Source organism: Coptis chinensis, chromosome 3, assembly GCF_015680905.1.
Source record: "Coptis chinensis isolate HL-2020 chromosome 3, ASM1568090v1, whole genome shotgun sequence".
NCBI classification, from domain to species: domain Eukaryota; kingdom Viridiplantae; phylum Streptophyta; class Magnoliopsida; order Ranunculales; family Ranunculaceae; genus Coptis; species Coptis chinensis.
In genome coordinates, this window is record NC_141458.1 from 11,890,266 (window position 1) to 11,912,365 (window position 22,100).

Below are 22,100 nucleotides of genomic sequence, written 5' to 3' on the forward strand. Positions count from 1 at the left end.
AATTCTGAAAGTATTCCAGTAAATCAATAATACCTTAAATATTATACCTGGAAATTTTTAGAATTTTCGGAAATTTAAAAATACCTTTACCGCAGTATTCTTCGCTGTGATTCCGCAAACACAAGGGAGGACGGGCGCGCTCTGAACAAGGCAAAAGGGATGGTGTGCGCCCCAGTGCTTAAAACAGTAAATAGTAACGAAAATATGAGAAAAAAAATGAAAAATGAAAAGGGTGGTGGGTAGAGAATGGGGGATTGCCCCTTGGATTCAAGCAATTGAATTCTTGCTTGAACGAGATTAAGATGGCAGCGGCGCCATTTGATAACCCATAAAAACTAAACTTAGATTGCTCTAACTTTATTCTTACGGTATCATTTATTTATTTCCTACTTTCACATATATATTCATGCAATATATAGAGTACGGAATCGTTCCACCCTTAAACTAGCAAGACATAAATGAATTCAATTAATCAAACACAATGAACCAATGGTGAGAACAATGAGAGTAGTGTTATGATTTATTTAAACTAAAACTAATTATAAATTTAACTAATTTAACTAAGCAATTAAAAGGTGAATTTAATGAATTTGAAGAACATAGAGGGGGGAAATTCCACCATGCAATTTGGTTGGCTATTAGTTAGTCATCGAATCAAATATTGATCCCTAGTGAATACCAAGTCCTCTTGAATCAAGGTTCCACTAGCATGAGAGTTTAGCTCCACCACAAATCTCTTTGATGGTGGCTCTAAACTGTAGTTCATCATTATGAGATTTATCTCTAAACACTCATAATAATGAACTTGAAATTATATTCTAAATAACAACTATTCTAACAAGCAATCATCCTCACATGGCTTCTTTAACCTCTTCTAATTGAGTTTTTAGCCTAGTTTCATTGGATTCATTGACAATAAACAATAATAGGAAGACATAATTAAATTAAACTAAACTTGATTAAAATAAACTTGATTAAACGAATAAAATAATAGTCTAAGAATCAAATGAATTAAAACTGAAATTAAAACTAATGTAGAACTAAGATTATGAATAACTAATTATAAATTTAAGACAAACTAAATCTATGAATCAAATATTGAATTAGAAACTAAAACTTGAAATACAAACTAATTATCGATTCTAAACTAATTAAAAAACTAACTAAAAACTAAGTTTTCTGATCTAAAACTAGGTAACTTAAGAGCTAAGTCTTTGTCTCTTCATATGGAGGAGACAAGATCTACAAATTCGTGCATGGGTTGAGGAGCCATGTTTTGGGCCGAAAAATCGAGCCCAAAACCTTATTACTTCAGTCCACAAGGAGGTTTTCACCGGATTTGACTTTAATAGCCTTTTTGTCCACTTGTGCTTCTCTGATTGGGTCAAGGCTTGGACCATTAGAAAGCTCGTTCCGATTCGGTCGTTTTGACATAAGGTAAGCCCAATTCCAAGGTCTGAGTTCAAAGGTACGGCCTTCGAAAGTTCTACTGACTTTTGTGCGTTGTTTCTGCCCGCGTTGACTTTGACTTTTCAGCTTTGACCGGGATTTAAAATGGCTTTTTCTCCTTGAATCTTGGCCTTTTATCATAGAACTTCTTAGCAACCAACCCTTGCTCCTTCATCTCACAAAATGGATGCATTTCTACACATATTTGACTCCAATGCCTGAAATACATAAGAACACGATAGCAGTACTAACTCTTACTTATTAATCACATAATTGGTCAAAAGCGATATTGTTAAAGGGGTCAAAACTATAGTTTTGGGCTCATCACACAGCCTATTAGTAGGTGCGTCCGTGCTTTAGAGGTAACAAGTCTAAGGCAAAGGCGTGAGACTTGTACTAGATTTAGTAGAATATGGGGATTGAACCATTCCATGAAATTAGACTGTAATTCTCTTGGGTCCTTTAAATGAAAACTAGACTATTTTTTTTTTTTTAAAGTGAACTGAGAATTGTATTAAGTATAGGAAAAAGGGGATGGAGATTATAGAAAGTGAAAGTGTACGTAAAAGAAAGAAAGGAAAACCAAAATCACAGTGTGAGGGAGTGAATTGCAAACCTACCAGGTAATAGTTTTTGAGGGAGTGAATTGCAATCCTACCAGGTAGGCCTCCACTACAACACTTTTTCAAGCACCTCACCCATTCAGTTGAATCTAAAGTAAGTACTTGTACAAGCCTCCCATTTATATAACCATGGAGGCTTGCCATGATACAGAAAACGGGACTCAGAAGACATATATAGTTGTTGCTTTTTTTGCTGTTTGATCTGCTGAGAAGTTCGTTTCCCTCCAAGTTGATATGATCATGAGCGAGTGCATTGCAGATATACATTTGTTCCATCTATCCTTAAGCTACCATGGAAGTTTGCCTGACCCAAATGTCGAAACCACTACCACTGAATCTGATTCGATTGACCTACACATTCTTCCAATCTCTTTGAATAGCTATCTCCACACTCTCTACGATGGCTAAGCACTTTGCCATATGGTTCGTGTTGACACCTATTTTTCTCCACATTACGAGCAGAAAATCTCCTGAAGCAACCTTGAAAGTAGAACCAATCCTAGTCGGACCAGGATTTCCAATTGTCGATTGATCCATCACAATTAATCTTAACTGTGTTTTCTCAGAGTAGGGGAAGGTTGGTAGGAGTACCAAGAGATTCCATGAGATCATGATCCTCAGATCTGCCATTCTATGGAAGGAGTGCCCAATTATCAACATAGCAGCGGCCCTAACCATTCTTCTTATTCTCGTAGTGCATAGGTTGAAGTTAACTACCTTTTCTTCATGATATATCAAATGACGATGGTGCCATAGTGTTACCGTAGTAGAAGTGACAATGGCATCCCAAAGTTGTTTAATCATAGGGCTTCTAGACTTAGAAGTACTAATGGCTTCTGTGAAGGAAGAGCAATGTTATCGAAACTCAAATGTAGAGGCCACCCATTTCCAAACTGTTTGAGCATGCTCACAGTGCCACAAAAGATAACTAAGACATTCTTCATGAGTACTGTAACAGACATAGCATCTTAATGATAAGTGGCGTGGACACCTTTCCTCTGAACGTTGACATCCATCGCCACATCATTTGTTATCAATTTCCAAGCCGTAGCATTTGTTATCAATTTCCAAGCCATAGCATTTGTTATATATATATATATTAGGGATAGAGGCACATTCATTATGCGCACATTATAGCCACATTTTCGACATACAAATGAATTAAGACCTAGTTTTTTGTGGAGATGATCTCCCCACTATGAAGATCATTCTCACAAAAAATCATAATATTTTGATATGTCTAACCATGTACAAATTAGTGTTCATTTGTGTTCATTTTTGAACTTTTCATCTAACGGTCTAAAAGTTTTGTGAGCATGTTCTAATGTTAGACTTTTTTGAATGAGCTAAATTTTTGTGAGCATGTTCTCCATGGTGGGGAGATCATTAAGTATATAAAGACTTCATGTGGGCAGAGGGTAAAGTTGTTTGAAGTTGTTTAAAGTATGTTCCTTGGTTTTCCGTCTTTCCCACCTGATGCCGCACATAACTGCTCCTGCTACACTATCTTATACCAGGGTTTTGGCATGATATGTGTTGCTCAAGATTCCTGAATGGTTTTGAACTTATTTGCGAATTATTTCCAATGGTCCAACAGGGGACTTTTGAGCTTTTGGACTTTTGGTGGTGACAGATTCTTCATTCTATCATGGCGGTTGGCAAAGGTCACAAACTCCAAATACTTGTCGGTTGTCAAAGTTTTTTCTTCACTCTCCTTTGACAGAGGATGGCTTCATTTTTCTTTATAAAGAAAAGCAAATCTATTCTCACTTTCGGCTGGCATTGGAGTGCGGATTTGGCTGTTGGAAAGCTAAAGCCTTCATCATTTGCGGTATTTTCAAGGAGTCCAACCTCCACCACGGTCGAATGTAGTCAAGCGGGTGGGGGATTAAGAACTTAAATGTCGCGAAGGACGGTTTGTATAACTTACTGGCTCTTTGGATCCTGTTTTTCAGACCGGGACTATTGTTCTCACGATCGCGGTAATGTTGTCGATCCAAGTTTGAGTGCCTTATTTAATATGCCTAGCCACCAAGTAATATTGCAGCCCGATCATCTTGCGAGTTGAGGCTTTTGAGGAATCATGTTTTTGGGTGGGGAGGTTCGTCCAATCATTTTAGGCCTATGTAACAACTAACGATGACCAATCAGTTTTTGTATTCTCCAATCGATGGCCTTTAGCCCTCATTGCATATTTCTGATTGATCCACCCTTTATTTTTGTTGCTAAATGATTATTGAACTGCAGATTATTCTAGAAATTTGCATTGTTTTAATAACCGATAATTTGGGTTTAAGCCAAATGCAGGCATACATCTCTAGGCTAAGTTTGGAAAGTCATTAAGATATATTTTGAGCTAAACAAGTAATTTGAGGTGATCACCATCGTCAGAGAACCAATGTAGAAGTGCTCTTGAGCTAAAAGTATATGAGGTGTCAGGTGGGTGGTGGATACGGTAGGGGTTCCAAATTTCCGATAGATTGGCTCCTCACTTGGCTTCATCTCTGCAAATTTCAAGAAGCCAATGATTGTGTCTGGAAACGTTAAACAAAACTAATAAATTCCAGACTAAATTAAAATTCCAAATCAATTTTTTTTCAATGAACTGAGTTTTTACGATCCTACCAAAAGAATAACTTGAGCCGACGCGTCCGATGGTTCCTTCAAGACTTATAGGCGCATTTCCTTCGTGCAAACCGGCAAAACAGAAAAACGCTTCCCCACCTCTTTTTAAGTTTTAACTGTACTGTCGAACACTCTTGCATACCCTCCCATTCCAAAAGAAAACTGTTACACCATAATCAAAGAAGTTCCATAACGGAAAATTTCCCTCCATCTTCACTTCCCCAGTTTCTATATTCTCTTCATGAATCAGCAATTTAAGACAGTTTATTACTGTAAAGGGTGCGTTTGCAGAATTAGAATTAATCTGTCTACTCATATGTTGCTAATATACTAGAGGTCAAGATTGTTGGTAAAGATGATGTCACCCTAGATTTTGGAATCTAATAATTTGATGGTCTAGGAATCATGAAAAATATTTTCAATTCTGCCCGATGAATATTAAACAAAAAATCACACGAAATGCTTGCATGCACACTTACAGAGTAGCAGAGTTTAATGCACATTGTAGCAGATGGTAAGGACCAAAGCTGAAGTAGGCAAACTAATCAGAGTTGTAAGATGCGCCTATGGACTAGGTAGATACCTAACATTGTATATTTGTACTTGCGCATAATACTAAGCCCAATTGGCATCCTAGCTTGACAAAACATACAACAAGATATGAGTGGTCTGGAGGTCTGAATACTATCCAACTAGGCTTCGCGACAGCCACAACACCATATACCTCGTCACATACACGCAGGTGGGTAAAAGCGACCATGTATGGGCTACTGGATGGACGAGAGCTAACTTGATGCTGATTAGCTCTGGAAATTTCTGCCAACACTTTTCAGCTGACCTTCACAACGTGCCGCCGACATGCCCTCTCTAGATGATATACTATCCATACGAAGAAGAACTAATCGATTACGAAGAAGATGAAGATAAAGCACCCGATTCCATTGGAACTAAACCCACAAACGAATCTGCTAAGAAGTAAGTATATTTATATGGATTTGTTTTATTATATAACAAAGTGGTGGTTTTATTGATTTTTTGGATATTGTATTGGTGGTGCAGGGGCTACGTTGGAATTCATAGTTCGGGATTTCGAAACTTTCTTTTAAAGCCTGAGCTACGTTGATTCTGGATTTGAGCATCCTTCTGAAGGCAATTTTCTCTCTAAACTTTGTTTATATACACTGGAATTACTGTTTAATGTTTCGTGCTCGCTTCAATGAATTCATCTTATACATTACAAGGAGTCACCTTGGTTCAAGCAGCAAAGTTTACAGGTTTGATATCGATTGCAAATAGTTTCTGTAATATGTTTATTGCTTTCGTAATAATCTGTTCGCATCATTTTTTTGGCTTCGATAATGGCTTCATATACTTCTCGCTTCTCTTCTACCTGTTTTATAAGAGGAACACATTTTTCCCAATAAATATGCTTCAATAAAAAGAGGCTTCGATTATGCTACAATAAAAAGAGGAACACATTTTTCCCAATAAGTATGTATATGATCGCTACTCTTTGGCTTTGTTACCACTGACTTCTGAATGGTATATTTTGGTTATAAAATGTGCACAAAGCTGATACGAGCAGTTTCGTTTGTATATATCTAGGTATGCATGATTGACCATGTAAATTTCCTCTATGAAATACATATAAAGGGGTTTCTTATGGTAATGTTGGTATTGAAATGTTCAATACAGAAACTTCGTTACGTAGGATTTCGTGGAAGAATCTCTCATATGTCCTCTTAGAAAAGTAAAGTGTCTTCCTGATATTGTTGAGTTGATTAGGCTGCCCGTGAACATGGAAAAAAGTATAGTCAATTATAAGATCCCTTGCAAAAGTCGCTTGATATATTTTCATTTGGAATCTGGCTTCCCTAAGCTCCTGGGCACCAAAAAATTGAGTTCCTTGGTTTCCATCAGTGCATAATAATCAGTAAGTCGTACTAATCTCAAGATACTTCCATGCTTGCTAGAGGAACAATTATGATGCTGAAGGTAAGAAGATTACTAGCGCAAGACAATAGAGACTAAGCTTAATTTTCTTCTTTTTGTGGTTGGGTTGTACTTTTAAGTATTTTTCGATCAACTTCTATTTCTTCAGTTTTACAATGTTGGGTTTCCATTCACATGTGCAGGTAAGCTAGCAGATGGAAGCCGGTCTAATAAACAGAGCAGAAGCGAGAAGAAGAGTCACAAGGCAATGCTAAAGCTTGGTATGCAACCCATTCCAAGGTTAGGTCGTGTTACTATCAAGAAGAGCAAGAATGTAAGCCGGCCTCTTTCTTAACAATTATTGATTCGGTATGAGTAACAATTATTGATTCAATTCGAAGCATTTTCTTCCCTAAAGGTTTGAGGAGTTAGATCATGGCAAAATCAAGACAATAGTGTGTCTGAGGATGCGTCTCTGACTTCTGCAAGATCGAGGGAATGATATGGACCAACTAGAAGGTGTGAATACTTGATTTCTGAAATGAATTTGCTTGATATGTCGTCGTCTTGGAAGCCTGTAATTAAGTTCCGAAGGATAACTACAAGAGTTTGGTAGATTCCATAAAGCTTTGAATATGCATTCAATAGTACCAACTCACCGAAGTCGCAGAAGGTTTGTTGGCTAATAGTACCAACTGACCCCTATATCACATGTATTCTTCGAACAATTTTTGCAAGCGGGCGTCACTCCAAATCATCCAAAAATTTGTCTGCTGGTTTGAAAGGAGTTTCCGGAGCATCCTAGCAAATTGCAACTAGAAAGGGTAAGAGTTGTTTCTCTCTTTTTTGTTAGGGTGCTAGATTAGCCTTCTTATTGAAATTGAGAATTGATTGTTTCATCTATCATGGAGCTGTATATTGACAAGGTTCCTCTAGATGCTCTCCATGATAATGACATAAGTTTATTTCATGGTTTAGAACCATGGGTCATACTATGTACTCAGATTCAGTAACATGCTGCCTATCTGTTTGTGGAATTGAAAAAAAAAAATGAAGGTTCTATAGATCTTATGGTATATCACATTCTTACTAGATGTCTGGGAATCAAAATTAGTGCACTAGGGCAGCGTATTAGAATGGCAAAGTTTAAAGCTGGAAGTATTTTGTAAACAAGTAGAAACATTGGACTATATTTAATTACACTTTTAGGAAAAAAGAAAAACACAAACTTCTTGCTTGAGTCGATTAGTTACTTTATTACTTGATGCATTAGAGGACCCCCCACCAAAAACTACTTATATTGGTTGATGTCCAAATAAGACAGGAAAATCTTAATAAAGACTGCTTCAACAAACCAACTCTTAGAGAGTATTTTTGCATGCAACACATTTTAAGCAAACTATCTAATGTTCTAGGTCACAACAGTTTGTTTTTTTCACTTGGTCAATTTTATGTGGCATTGATAAGCTATTTCTTGATTTAATGTCATTTCAGGAGCACACACTAGATTTATATTGGATCTAAATTCCAAGCAGTACTGTGATTACGTTATTGGTAAGTTGTTGAAATGTTCTTCTAATGTGCATGATGCTTATATAGAGTTAGACACAATGCCCTGGTTTTGACTTGATAGTCTCTAATGACATTACAATTTTTCTTTTACAGGCCCGTTTGCCACATCTGTGTTAGATGTCTACAATGTCCGTATAATTGCTTATGGACAAATAGGGGATTTGGAAAGACATTTACTGATGGAGGGCCCAAAAGAAGACGTGTGGTGTAAATTGTGTAACTTCGGCTTGAGGCGTTGTTTCACACCATGAGAGATCGTCGGGGACTATAACACTATGAAGTTTATGTAAAGTCTATAATGAACAAATTCGAGACCTACTTGTGCACGGATCTCGATCTCACTGATAATTTCAAATAGGTAATTAGAATGTTATTTTACATTTTTTTTTTACTGCTAATGGTAATACTTTGTAGTTTTTTTTTAATATTTTTGTTGAAAAGCGATAAATAGGTTATGCGCCTAAGTGATATTTCTATGTGTTTAGGTTTGAAATTAGGCAAGTGGCAAATGGAGTCTATCATGTTCTAGGATTGGTTGAATCCCACGTGAGCAACATGAATGATGTCTGGGAAGTGTTACAAACAGGTGACAACTTAAGGGCTGTTGGTGTTGCCAATGCAATTGAGCATAGTAGCCGGTCTCATTGGTTTGTCTTTTCCCTACACCTCTTAATCTTTGTAACTACTTGAACACAAATATTTTAGATACACAACAACATAGTCTCCTTTTTAAGATTACTATTGCTTGATATAAATGTAAGTTGCCTTAACAATGTAAAACAAGAACTTTTAGATACACAAAAACAAATGTAAGAAAAAGCAAGAAAAAAGATTTATAGGCTCTATACATTGATGGCTATGCCTGTTATTATGATTGTCCGATTCTTAAATCTGTTGTTGTTATAAATGAATGGCCAGAACCAACATTTAAATATGAATTCATACAAAATCTCTTAAACTTTACTGAGATTTTATATTTTAGTTTTGGTTTGAGTGGCCTTGACTTATGTAACACTATGTGCTTTTAGATGTGAGAGGCGTATTATCATATGTAGTTGATGTTGTCAATGTTAATCTCAAAATTCAAACATTGTTTTTATGGTTTAAATGCCCAAGAATCCCCAAAGAAAGTACCTTAGATTGCCATTGTTCGAGGTTTAGATCAATTTCTTAAATGTCATGTTATGCGTGAATAATGATGGCCGGGCTGTATATACTTAAGACTCTTATATTCATATTAAACCTCTTCCCTTTTTCCACGTCAAGGGAGGCAATTTTTTTCTTCTTAGATAAGGTAGGCTGTTTTGGTTGCATTATGAAATATAAAGTTTGTCTAAGTTTTAGGGTCTACCTCTTGAGCTTGAACTTATTGGACTATAGGGTTTTATAATAGGTTGGATTTTTCATAAAATAAGATGAATGTGGGGAGGATGATTCGTTTTGGAGAGTTTCCTAATGTTAAAATCCAAGCGGTAGGGATTGGGCAATGTGGCGTAGCTTTAGTGAAACATGTTTTAGATTATTGATGTTAATAGTTTTCCTCTAACTTCATGATGACATTTAGACTTAGATATTATGCATTAACTCTTTTTTTGTATGATTCCTGGTTTTTAGGTCTCATATTATTTCCGATAGCAATGAGTGGGGACTTTTGCAAATAGAACAATGTATCTTGGTATGTGCCTACGAACTAAAGGTAGAATTCTTTTCCCTCTCTTGACAACCCTGAAAGACTTCAATAGCTTATAATTTATGTGTTGTAGGTGACATTGGTTGGATTATGAATTTTTACCAATGGAGTCTAACACATTTTTTTTTATCATGACGAATCTGTTTAGCTTTGTAGGGCATTGGTATGTTGGATTTTCCACATTTTAGTAATTTGATTGTTTAAGGAGAAATGAGTTTTTTAGACCTTACTTTCAATCATCTCACAACTTACAAATCAAAATTCAACCAGTGTACAAGACGAGGGAAAATATTAAACAATTGCTCTTAGACTAGGAATTCAAACTGCTTTCAAGTAATTGGAGAAATTTAACAATCCAAGGCATATGCACTTTCCCACAGTTGGTCAATACTTTGTAAGTGCCTACTCAACTTTATAACTTTATAACTTTTTATTTTTTATTTTTTTTAAAATTTTAATATTATTGATTTATTCGTGAAACTCTTATACCATAGGATAGATTGATTAGAACTCATTCCTTAAATCTATTGATATGCAGATGTCGACCAAGGTTTTAGTTACTATTTCTGGTGTAGGTATATTGAACAAATAAATCATTATGTTTGAAAGGTTGTTGAATGATTTTGTTGTTAACTTTTAACCCTCAATGGACATCAAGGTGGTGAGCGAGGCTTGAAATTAAGATTAATGTTTACAACTATTTTAATTTAGTGTTTTTAATTTCCTTAAACCTTGGGTAAATATTCCCTCCACAACTTGCTTTGTACCAAAGTGATTTATGGATGTATGGTTTTTAATTTAGACATTCATTCAGGTCTCTATTGTCATCCTTACTATCAAGTTTATTGCATATGTTTGTAAAAATCACTTATGCAAATCATTTCAATTTCCAATTGGCTAAACTATATCCTTTGGTTTAGTGACATTGCTAACTATACAAGTAATATGTGTTGTTGTTTTTTTCTTATACTTTTATATCAATGTGTTAACCCCATGTATTTGAATTCTCAATTTACTTGACTTTTCATACTTATCTGGTTCTTTTTCATTTTTCAGGATGCATATAAGAATTATAAGAAGAGGATGAATGCATGGGAGTTGCCACATATGGAAATCCTATGTCTGTGTTCAGGAGCATGTCCTCTCTGTGTTTTTTTTAGTTGTTTTTTTTTTGTCTTATTGTAACTTTTGAGTAGGTTGAGTGTCTGGTTTTATCTTATATATGGTGATCACTATATGTTTCACAACGGATGTACTTTTCAATGGGAAAAGATATTCTACAGGTTCGCTTTGTCGAACAATTTTAACTTAAGTATGAATTTTAAATAGTATGGAATAGCAAAAGTGAAGACAGGAGAATTTGTTAGCAAGCTGACTGATTTTCTTCAATTTTTTTACAAGTGTTTTTGTAGCAGTAAATGGATTACAGTTTTAGTTTGTATTAAAATATATAAATGGGCATTGCTTCTTTTACAGTTTTTACATTGTGAGGGTCAAAGGCTCCTTGCTTAGTATACAGTGTTTCCCCTTGCTTTGAACCCAAAGACTTCTTTGAATCTCTCAGAGTGTGTAACCAACTATGATCTATTGCTTTTGTAGTTTCATGTACATGGTGATCATATTTTTTCCCTTTTAAACGTATTATTGCATGAACTCCACTCAAACTTGAGTTGGTCACTAGAAGTTATTGAAGTGATTGTAAATGTTCAGAAAAACAATATGGAAAAAAGCTCGAGTAATCATTTTTATTTTTATGAACTTGGATAGCAGGAATATATAGAATTGGGTTTCACAGTTCCGCCTTCTAAAAAAAATTCATAAAGGCATAAAATGTTCACTCTCTTCAATAAAATTTGTTTGTCAAGCATGTGCAGAGCACGTGCATTTTTGCTAGTATATATAGTTAACTTAAAATAAGTACATAGGTAAAACTTTACCTATAAAATGAATTCAACCCCAATATTTTGTAGATATGATATACTCACTATAAAGATCATCTCCATGAAATTTCAACTCATTTGGAAACCTCCAACATTGGCAAAAAATTATTGCAAAAACTCGACATTTCTAGACCGTTAGATTTCTTTTTAAAGATCACAACAATTTTTATCTATGTTAGAGGTTACCAAATGAGCTGAAATTTTGTGGAGATGATCTTTATGGCAAATACTTCATAACCATAAAAAGTTAGGTTTGAATTCATTTTATAGGTGAAATTTTACCTACGTACTTATTTTAAATTAACTTAAGTAGCTACTTTTTATAGAAGGACTATATATATATATATATATATATATATATATATATATATATATATATATATATATATATATATATATATATATATATATATGGGGAGGATGGAGCCACAGTCCTTTGTAGCCACATTATAGCAACTATCCCCCTCTCTTATGCTGTTTTTAATCCTACGGTCATGACGAAAAGTCTAATCTCCGTTTTTCACTTAGAAATAAAAGGAGGGTATTTTCGAATAAAAGTTTAACTCAAGATAAAACCCATTTTCTCTCCAAAATTTGGTACGATCATTTTCTAAAAACCTCCTTCTTCTTCAATGAAACGCCACTCCTCTCTCTCTCCAAAATTAGAAGCCTCACATAGGTAACTTTCCAACTCCTACTTAGGATGAGAAGGAGAACGAAGACACACATGATATATATATATATATATATATATATATATATATATATATATATATATATATATATATATATATAGGGATAGAGCCACACAACCTTTGTAGCCACATTATAACCACAGACCAATCCCACCCTCTACTCACTTAAGATCGACGGATCCGGTTTTAACTTCGAAATAAGGGATAGCTTGTAGCTCTGATAATTTGAATTTTTTTTTGACCGCAACCAAAACAGAAACTGAACAAAATTTAGATCGGAAACACCTTCTTCTCCATTCAAACACTCCTCTCTCCTTTCTCTCCAAAATCAAAATACACCGCCACTCCAAAATACTAAAGTTAAACACATTCTCCCCAAAATTAGATTGCCCCCATTTCTAAACACCTTCTTCACTGAAAAATGTTGACTTTGCTCTCTCCAAAATAAGACGCCTCGCATAGGTAATTGTCGAGCTCCCACTTCTCTCTCCATCTCTTAATTTCTCTCTATTAAATCGATATGAATCCGCACAAAAAATTCGTTGATTTCAATTTTGTTGGGTTGATTAAATCGATGGGATTTGTTGCAACTTTTTGCAAATGGAGATGAGTTTGGTTGGTTTTTTGTACTGTTTGTAATTGTTGCCCCTGTTAAGTAATGGGCTATGTATGTTTGCAAATGGAGATTAAATCGCAGGCACTGCATATGGAGGTTTGGAGAACCCAAAATTAACATTGAATGGAAATGTTAAACTGAGAGCTGGAATCAACAAGATTTCTCTTTTAAGCATTGCTGTTGGCCTTTCGATTTGTTCTTTATCCCATTGAATTGTTTTTTTTTATTCTATGGAGCATTGTGGTTAGAGATGTATCAAAATCTGACTATACTACATTTTTTGTTGTTTATGATTGAGTTTAGAATGTTGGTCCTCATTTTGAGACATGGAACACTGGGGTTCTTGGTCCAGTTATGCTAAATGGTCTCAACGAGGGTAGAAGAGGTTTGACATGCAAATGTGTGCTGCAGGTGTGTGGAGATGGATGGTTGGGCTGCTGGTGTGTGAAGTGTAGGCTGTAGTGTGTTGCTGGTGTGTGATGTTGTTGTGTGTGCTACTGGTGTGGGCTGCTAGTGTGTGGGTTGCTGCTGTGTAACTGTGAGAGTTGATGTGTACGTGCTTATGTGTGTGCTATGGTGTGCTGCTGTATGTGAAGTGTGTGAAGTGTGTGCTACTGCTGTGTGAAGTGTAGGTTGCGCTGTGCTGTTGGTGTGTGATGCTGATGTGTGTGAAGTGTGGGCTGCTATTACTAATGTGTGGTGTGTAGTGTTGCTGGTGCAGATGTGTGCTGCAGGTGGTGGTGCTGGTGGTTAGGATGTTGGTTGTAGTGTGCTACTGGTGTGTGATGCTACAAGAGAAAAGAGAAAGATGACTTTAGGGAGACTACTATGCGAGACTGCAGAAGAGTTAAAGGAGACTGCAGAAGAGTTACTATACGAGTGATGTGAATTTCTTTGCATTGTATTGTTGCTATGCTTTTAAGTATTTCCATTGTTGAAATTGTTTTGGTTTTATGAATGTAAAACAGTTGTGTATTTATCCTTAGCAAGGAGCTGAAACTAGCCTTTGTACTATTTTCAGATATTTGTTGAACAGACCAAACTTTAGCACAGTGCTTTGTGAACCAATAGTAATAGCAGTCTTGATTTCATATTGCTGCTGGTTAAGGCAACGATTGTTTCTTTACTTCATCATTTGGTCGTCTTCAATCTTGATTTCTTTATATAAAATATATAAGTACATGTAATGAGGTTGGAAGTGTCAAGTGAGCTGATCCTCTTTGATTTTGGAACTTATGCTTGCAATTATTATTTGTATACTGATGCTCACGTCCCACTGTCACTCTACTCTATTAAGGTGTGGAAGTATGTAAGCGTACATGATGTTGGTTTATCAAACATACATAGTTAGTTGTAACACTAGCACTTAAAAATCAATTATTTGATGCCAAAATGAGAAAAGGCGTATGTAAGTAACCTATAGATAACAAAAAATAAATAGATGCATGATAGATAAGACGAAATGGATATATTGGCATGTCTAGTTGTCTACCAATTCCACAAACTTGTATATTAAGGATGCATGACAAAATTGTTAGCATTTCTGGTATACTCTTCAGTACACTGCTCTCAAGTCTCAAAAACATGAAAAGATCGAAGATATGTTTTCAAATCAACAAGAAGACACATCCCTTCAAGTGCCATTTACAGGTCTACTACATGTCTGCAATCAACAAATAAAAAAGGATTTTTATACAGGATAAACAGAAATGTTTACTGATTTACTACCTTCTGATAGGTAGTAATCAACAAATTAACAAGAAGACGCATCCTTTCAAGTGCCATTTTATCACATATATAGAAATATTTACTGATTTACTACCTTCTGACAGGTTCCAAATGAACTTTAACAGACAGAAGATAAACAACTACCTTCTGACAAGAGATAAACAACTACTTTTTGACAGGTTCCAAAAGTTAAACAAAGCCAAAAAAAACACACAGAAGATAAACAATATAATCCAATGGACTTAATAGAACTTGCTTCATCAGTTTAGCATTATCTATGAACAACAACACATCAGCTTCTATTGATTCTCACCAAGTCTTCGTTCTCCTTCTCGTCCTCGTCTTCGACATCTACTACTGTAAAGCAAAAATAATGGAAAATGTCAAGTTTGAAAGGCAATTGCGATAAGATAGGATAAGCTTAAGAAAGCATTATACTTACTTGTGCCCTTCTTTCTATTTGGATTCTCTGGACAATTTTGTCTGTCATGACAATAGAAACACCAGTGTCAATTTCCTTTTTTTTCGTGAGCTCCACTGACAAGTCTTGTAGTCTTTGCATCATTAGTTGGTAAGTCTCATTAGTTTCCGCAGCTTCATAAACCAACTGATTAGCAACCAATTGAAGTTGAGTAGTTCTCAGTACCTCAGAGTTCTTATGGTCATTTACTAGTCCACGGTCATACTCAGCTCTATACTTATTTGCACCTTTCATTCATCTCTTAAGAATATGGTTTATATGTTTGTGAATAGAATCCGGCCCGAATCTAAATTATTTTAACAAAATTTATATTTTGATGTCTAAAAATTAATTTATATCCTACATTTATATATGAAAATCATTATAATAGTATATATTTTGATGTTTTTTAATAGATATAGATATCCGACATCCAACCCGAATCCGGATAGATTCTAATATAGTAAAAAATTCTGAGTGAGAATCCAATCCGAACCGCTCCATTTCCATCCCTAATTGCCACCAGTAATCTAAAATAGAATCAGATTCAGAAAAACACAAAACAACCAGAGCTATTTCAGTGGACCATTGAGTCATTGACAAATATAAAAAAGAGATTCCATAAAGCTGTGAAGTTTGAATACATTCAATAGATTAATATATCTATTCTTAATTTTCTTAAGCTATTTCGTTATTAGCTTCTAATAAACACATTTGGAATTTAAGTTAAATAAACTTTAAAGCCAAAATAAGAATATATTAAAGAACCTGTGTGGCATTGTCAAACGGAACGAAGTCAACAGAGAATTGGCCTTCCAATAATTTTTTTGGGTAAAGTGTCTTCTTAGAAATAACACGTTGAAAAACCAAAAAAATTAGGGAGATAAACTCTTGTGTCTTGAGTGTGCATATTTTACAAGATTTATGCTATGAGACATGATGTTTACATGATATAATTATCCAGACAAAACGAAAAATAATTCCTTCTTCAAGATATTAACTGGGGAACTGGAGAAATTGCTTACATTGATAGCATTTTCAGCTCTTCTCACCACATGTAATCTAAGAAACGTCACCGTCTGTAGAAATAAAACATACTTCCGTTTATTGTAAAAATGTGTGCTATATCGACTAAATATAATCAAAATCAGCAATGAAATACTGAAACAGAAGCTTGAAAAAAGAAAAAATAAATACCTAAGAACTAAGAAAATAACTAGAATATGAGAGGAGGAGGAGGAGGAACAGATAAAACACATACACAACTCAAATGACTCTGTCAACAGATAAAAGAAAAAGATCAGCATCCTCAACTGGAATAAAGAAGCATTTACCGTGTCGAGATGAAATCATCCGAGTTTTGGGTCTTGAGAGAAACATGAGATTGCTGCTGAAGAAGCACAACAACATGACTGGATTGCAAATTTGCAAGTGGTAAACTGAGAGTAAAGGAGGGAAAGGGAAATTAGAAGTTAAAAAAATATGTTGCAGACTACAAATTCTATTTGATCTCCCCTCCAAATAGAGCGTCCAGACGTCCACATCACAAGATGGTGAGCCAGCATAGCATAAAAGCAAAACACCTCAGGCTACTCAAGTAGTAATGTGTATCCATCTCTGAAGAGGTTTGAGTCTCATACAAGTCATTTAAAGCTTAATCTTCAAATGCATTTGGTGATACGTTGTTAGTTGATTTAAGGAATTAGGAAATATACACAACAAACTACACATATTATACCACAAAAAAAACAAAAGGAGTTGCAATTGTCTCCTTTCTCCATATAAGTTGACTTTAAATAGAGTATAACAAGGATTAACGCAGCTTACGACAAGAACAAGCAACCAACCTTGTTTAGGTAATTCAATTGTGTGATGACAAGTAAAACTACAACTGCAACAAAAACCCATGTTTGAGGATAAGCAAGCTGACTTATTCCCTCCAGTGTCAGCTTCATGGCAATCCCAATGGCTTTTATGCTTACAACCTGCATGCAAACACAAGGAAGTTTGACAAATCAAAACAATAACAGTGTGTAACGACCTAACGACAATATGACCCTATAATGTTATTCAAGTTTCATACTAAGCTTGCTAAGGAAAGACAATTTACTGTTAGCAAACCCATTAAAGAACATATGCCTAAGTAAACCAAGATGTTAGTCGCCCATAAGCGTGGTTCAAAGTGCAACACAAGAGCTAATACTATAGATAAAGTAGGCTGCTTTGCATAAAATAGGAATGTTATAGACAAAACACATGCAATTTAAAAATAATTAGTACTATGTCGCAGAAGAACAATGTTTTGACAATTATAAGAAGGTAAGCACCATACCAGGTTGAGTTACCAAAGTCCAAATTTCTTCTATGGAGTTTGGTCTGTGCTCTTGAGGTGCGAGAATTACAATCACAACTGAGCCCACAATTCAGGCCACACATCCAAGAATACCCATTTTCTGCAATCGTTCCTTCAACAAAACGTGTGTTAGAACAGCACTACCAAGATTAAAAAAAAAGTGTTAGTTTTGAAGGTTTTTGGAGTGGTGGTGGTGTATTTTGAGAGAGGAGAGAGGAGTATTTGAATGGAGAAGAAGGTGTTTCCGATCTAAATTTTGTTCAGTTTTTGTTTTGATTGCGGTAAAAAAAGTTTCCGAAATTACTGTAGCTTTGGTGCCCTTATTTTTGAGTTAAAACTGGATCCGTCAGATCTTAAGTGAGTAGAGGGCTGGGATTGGCTGTGGTTATAATGTGGCTACAGTGCCTGTGGCTCCATCCCTCCCCATAATAATATAGGGGAAGGATATAGCCACAGGTACTGTAGCCACATTATAGCAACAGTCTATCCCAGCTCTCCATCTGTTTTAATCTAATGGTCATGACTAAAAGTGTAATCTCCAGTTTTGGCTTAGAAATAAAAGGAGGGTATTTTCGGAAAGCAAAATTTACCAAAGCCCAAAACCCATTTTCTCCCCCAAATCAGTTCGACCTTCTTCTCCCCAAAATTTGGTTCAATCTATTTCTCAAAAACCCTTCTTCACTGAAACGTCGACTCCTCTCTCTCCAAAATCAGACACCTCATGTAGGTAACTGTCAAGCTCCCACCTCTCTCTCTCTTAATTTCTATGTCTCTGTTAAATCGATATGAAGCCGCACAAAAAATTAATTTATTTTGAGTTTGTTGGGTTGATTAAATTGATAGGATTTGTTGCAATTATTTGCAAACGGAGATGAGTTTGGTTGGTTTTTTGTAATTGTTGCAACTGTTTGCCTACATTTGTTTAGTTGGTTTTTAATATCGACTGTTTGCTTTCAAACCAACGTTGGATTTTGGAAGTTGGATTTGTGAAAACACTATCTAGAGACCTATTGTCAGTTTTTCAGCATATAGGATTTTGATTGTAATGTTCCAGTTTTCATAGGACCCATCTCTAGATATTGTTCATCTTCGAACTTTCAGTTATTTAGGCATAAATTTTGTCAAACCGCTCTGACTGAGGCATATATTACCTAAAAAGCAAGACAACACAAGGAAACAAGGTCCAGAAAAACTAGTCTTGCAACTGCTTTCCTCACAACGCTCTCTAGATACTAAAATATTTATTGTTATACTAGTTGGTTATATGTGTTTTTATATTTGTTTCATTTGAAAAATGTATGCGTGTTGGCATTTATGCCAACTCAATTTTTTTTTTCAAATTTAACAAGGCATGTTTATAGAAATGCAGGAGTTGTATTGTGTACAATTTGTATGATCACTGCTACTTGAGCTAGTTATATCTATATTGGCGGTTGCTATTGAACTTGGTCATATAGGGATATGATGTAACTCTAAATCTTTTCCTTGCTATTGCTATGTTCTGCTTTTATTTATCTGCTGGTATGCTGCACATTATACTTTGTAAACAACTTTAAAAGGAATTCAATGATACAAGTATCAACTCAAAAAGGGCATGAAATTACTTCCATGTATTAAACTCTCTTTTGATTTCATATATGCAGGTGGTCCTTGCTGGAAAAGTATAGCTGCAAAGCCTCAAAGCTTCACTTGAAGCGTAGGAGGTTCAAAATTTTCATTGAGGCTTTGGTTAGTTATTGATTCTACTTCATGTTATTCCATCTTATTGGTAGCTGTTTGCATCAAATTTTCCAATATATTCTACCATTCCTGTAGAAGCACCAACTTTTGAAAGATCACAAAAAGAACACAAGGAAATGACCTTCGCAGAATGAAAATTATGCTTCTTGATCTCTAGCAACTCCGTGTGAGAGTAAACCATCAGGACATGATACTCGCTCAGTTAAACATGTCCTTGTTGATAGCCAAAACATCCAGAAAGTAGCTTCTAGTAAAGGACCTTTACTAAAACGCACTTTGTGAATAATAGCACTAATCGCAAGAGCGGCAAAAAGGTGACTTGTCGGCGATGAAAACAACACAAAGAAATGAAAAAAATAGGTAATACGTCTGTTTGTTTAAAGGTTGAAACAGTAGCATTATCAATGTTGTAAAGAGCTTTGTAAAGATCATCAACTTTTTAAGTATTACATGCCTAGTGGCCTTGTATTCATATTCCAAAGTGCTCATTCAATTCCCCTTTAATGGTAAGAAATAGCATCCTCTTACAAAAACAACAGTCTATATAAATTATAAAGGAGGTTACCTTTGAGGGCATTCCTACCCCCAAATCCTGGTCATTGGGAGATTATACTGCCCACACGGAGACCATTCACACTTTAAGCTTCCATGAGACCATGGAACATTTTGTAGATTAACTTTTGGTTGGATTTTATAAGTGTTATGTATATTCTTGTAGATGGAAGGATGAATGAGATTGAAGGACCAACAATTGTTTTTCCACGTAGAAAAGGAAAGAATAAGGGAAGAGGCAGAGAAAAGGGCATGCAAGTTGGATCAGAAAACTTTACAATTACATGACGTAGTGAGTATTTCAACAATAATTTTGATAGATTGGTAACTGTGAAGACAAAAGTTGATCCCGATGACTTCTTTAGAAATGAACAAAGCATTCAACCTCTTCCATCTTTGGCAGAAGCAAAGAAGTGAATTTGGAATTGTAGCTAGCTTTTCACATTTCAATGAGGATTATTTGCCCTCTTTTTTTTTTGAGCCAACTCTCTGTAGTATGTAAAAGTGCTCTATATTGTATTGTATTGTTGAAATCTAATGAAAAGTTATCTGTTTTTCGAAGCAACTCTATGTAGTCTGTACTCTGTACGCTCTCATTTTGGGCCAAATAACTCTCTTTAATCTAATCTAACTGTAAAATTTTAAAATTGTAATAATGTAAACGAGCTAAACATTTTGACCGACTCCCAAAAAGTGTTTTACTGATGCGTTAAAAGCATCACACTTCTTTTTTCTCAAAATGAATCTTGAACAACAAAAAGAGCGAAGACAAGTAACACAATCTGCACTAATTTGTCTCTAAATTAATATAGGCAAGAAGTAACAATGACTATTCGGAGTGATATAAATTAGTGCAACCATAAGACGAAGGAACATAAGAGAATTGAAACTTTCATTGCCTTAAACATGTTTGTGAGCTACAAAATATCCCATAACATGAACCAGTCAACACACAATTACTTTCCAACATACATATTCTAGAAACACAAGCTTCAAATAGTCACAAAAAGAGAAACTAGTGACAAAACGCCAAAAATCAAGCTTCAAACAACTTCACTACTTTAAACAAACAAGTAAACTACAAAAGATCCCATAACACTAACAGTCACAAAAGATCCCATAATTAACACTCTGGAAAAGAGAAACACAAGCTCAAACAATTTCAATCTTCTTCATCATCATGTGTGTCTTCGTTCTCCTTCTCATCCTAAGTAGGAGTTGGAAAGTTACCTATCGCGAGGCCTAATTTTTGGAGAGAGAGAGGAGGCGTTTCATTGAAGAAGAAGGAGGTTTTTTAGAAAACGATCGTACCAAATTTTGGAGAGAAAATGGGTTTTATCTTGAGTTAAACTTTTATTCCGAAAATACCCTCCTTTTATTTCTAAGTGAAAACTGGAGATTAGACTTTTCGTCATGACCGTAGGGATTAAAAAGACGAAGAGCTGGGATAGATCGCTGCTATAATGCTATAATGTGGCTCGTGGGCTCCATCCCTCCCCATATATATATTTCGTTAGGCAGTAGGCCACAAGTTGGAATATAATGTCTTGTTTCCCAAAAACAAATAATAACTTACAATATGATTCCGTTGAGATCATAGAAGGGATTGGAAGTCCAAAATTAACTCAGTACTAATCACAAAAGCCCAAAATGTAAGTGGGTGTTTTGATCTAATTTTTTCATAAACCCAGTTTTTCTCAAAACATATTTTTATGAAAAAATATTTATTCTAAAAACAATTTTTAAATGAACATGTTTGGTTGAGATTTTTTCTTAAAAACTATTTTATCAAATTAGTAAATTTGCGTGATATTTTTCAAAATATCGTAGCATATCTCGGCATTTTTCACTAATGGGCAATCCATATTCCATATGCCTTTAGAGCTAGATGAGAAATTGAGAAAAAAAAAAGTGTTTTTTAACTTGAAAAACAAGTTTTTGCTATTTATCATAAAACATGTTTTTTTACCAATAAATGTTTTTTGGGTGAAAAACTACTTTCTACCAAAATATAGACCAAACATGTTTATTTTTTTAAAATACGTTTTTTCACTAATAAATGTTTATTGACAATAAATAAATAAGATCCAAATACCCCTAAGCCTAATTAAAGAGAGTAATTAAA

The 22,100-nt window shown here is 35.0% G+C and overlaps 5 long non-coding RNA genes across 5 annotated transcripts; 4 read left to right on the top strand and 1 right to left on the bottom strand.

The window, feature by feature from the left end:
* Nucleotides 1–5,526: 5,526 nt before the first annotated feature.
* On the top strand, nt 5,527–8,359 carry LOC147507955 (uncharacterized). The gene is made up of 6 exons (XR_015216270.1): nt 5,527–5,672; nt 5,757–5,971; nt 6,833–6,963; nt 7,048–7,453; nt 8,124–8,183; nt 8,295–8,359. It is a non-coding gene; the product is annotated as an uncharacterized LOC147507955 (long non-coding RNA).
* Nucleotides 8,360–8,698: 339 nt separating this feature from the next.
* Nucleotides 8,699–11,361, top strand: LOC147507956 (uncharacterized). The gene is made up of 3 exons (XR_015216271.1): nt 8,699–8,848; nt 9,816–9,897; nt 10,948–11,361. It is a non-coding gene; the product is annotated as an uncharacterized LOC147507956 (long non-coding RNA).
* A 1,404-nt stretch (nt 11,362–12,765) lies between these two features.
* Nucleotides 12,766–14,237, top strand: LOC147507957 (uncharacterized). Its single transcript, XR_015217836.1, has 2 exons — nt 12,766–12,988; nt 13,446–14,237. It is a non-coding gene; the product is annotated as an uncharacterized LOC147507957 (long non-coding RNA).
* Nucleotides 14,238–14,911: 674 nt separating this feature from the next.
* LOC147507958 (uncharacterized) lies at nt 14,912–17,994 on the bottom strand. Its single transcript, XR_015217837.1, has 6 exons — nt 17,663–17,994; nt 17,178–17,315; nt 16,665–16,769; nt 16,356–16,409; nt 15,313–15,860; nt 14,912–15,227 (listed from the first exon to the last, which is right to left on the bottom strand). It is a non-coding gene; the product is annotated as an uncharacterized LOC147507958 (long non-coding RNA).
* Nucleotides 17,995–18,279: 285 nt separating this feature from the next.
* LOC147507959 (uncharacterized) lies at nt 18,280–20,540 on the top strand. The gene is made up of 4 exons (XR_015216272.1): nt 18,280–18,410; nt 19,327–19,411; nt 19,499–19,783; nt 20,142–20,540. It is a non-coding gene; the product is annotated as an uncharacterized LOC147507959 (long non-coding RNA).
* The last annotated feature ends 1,560 nt before the right edge of the window (nt 20,541–22,100 follow it).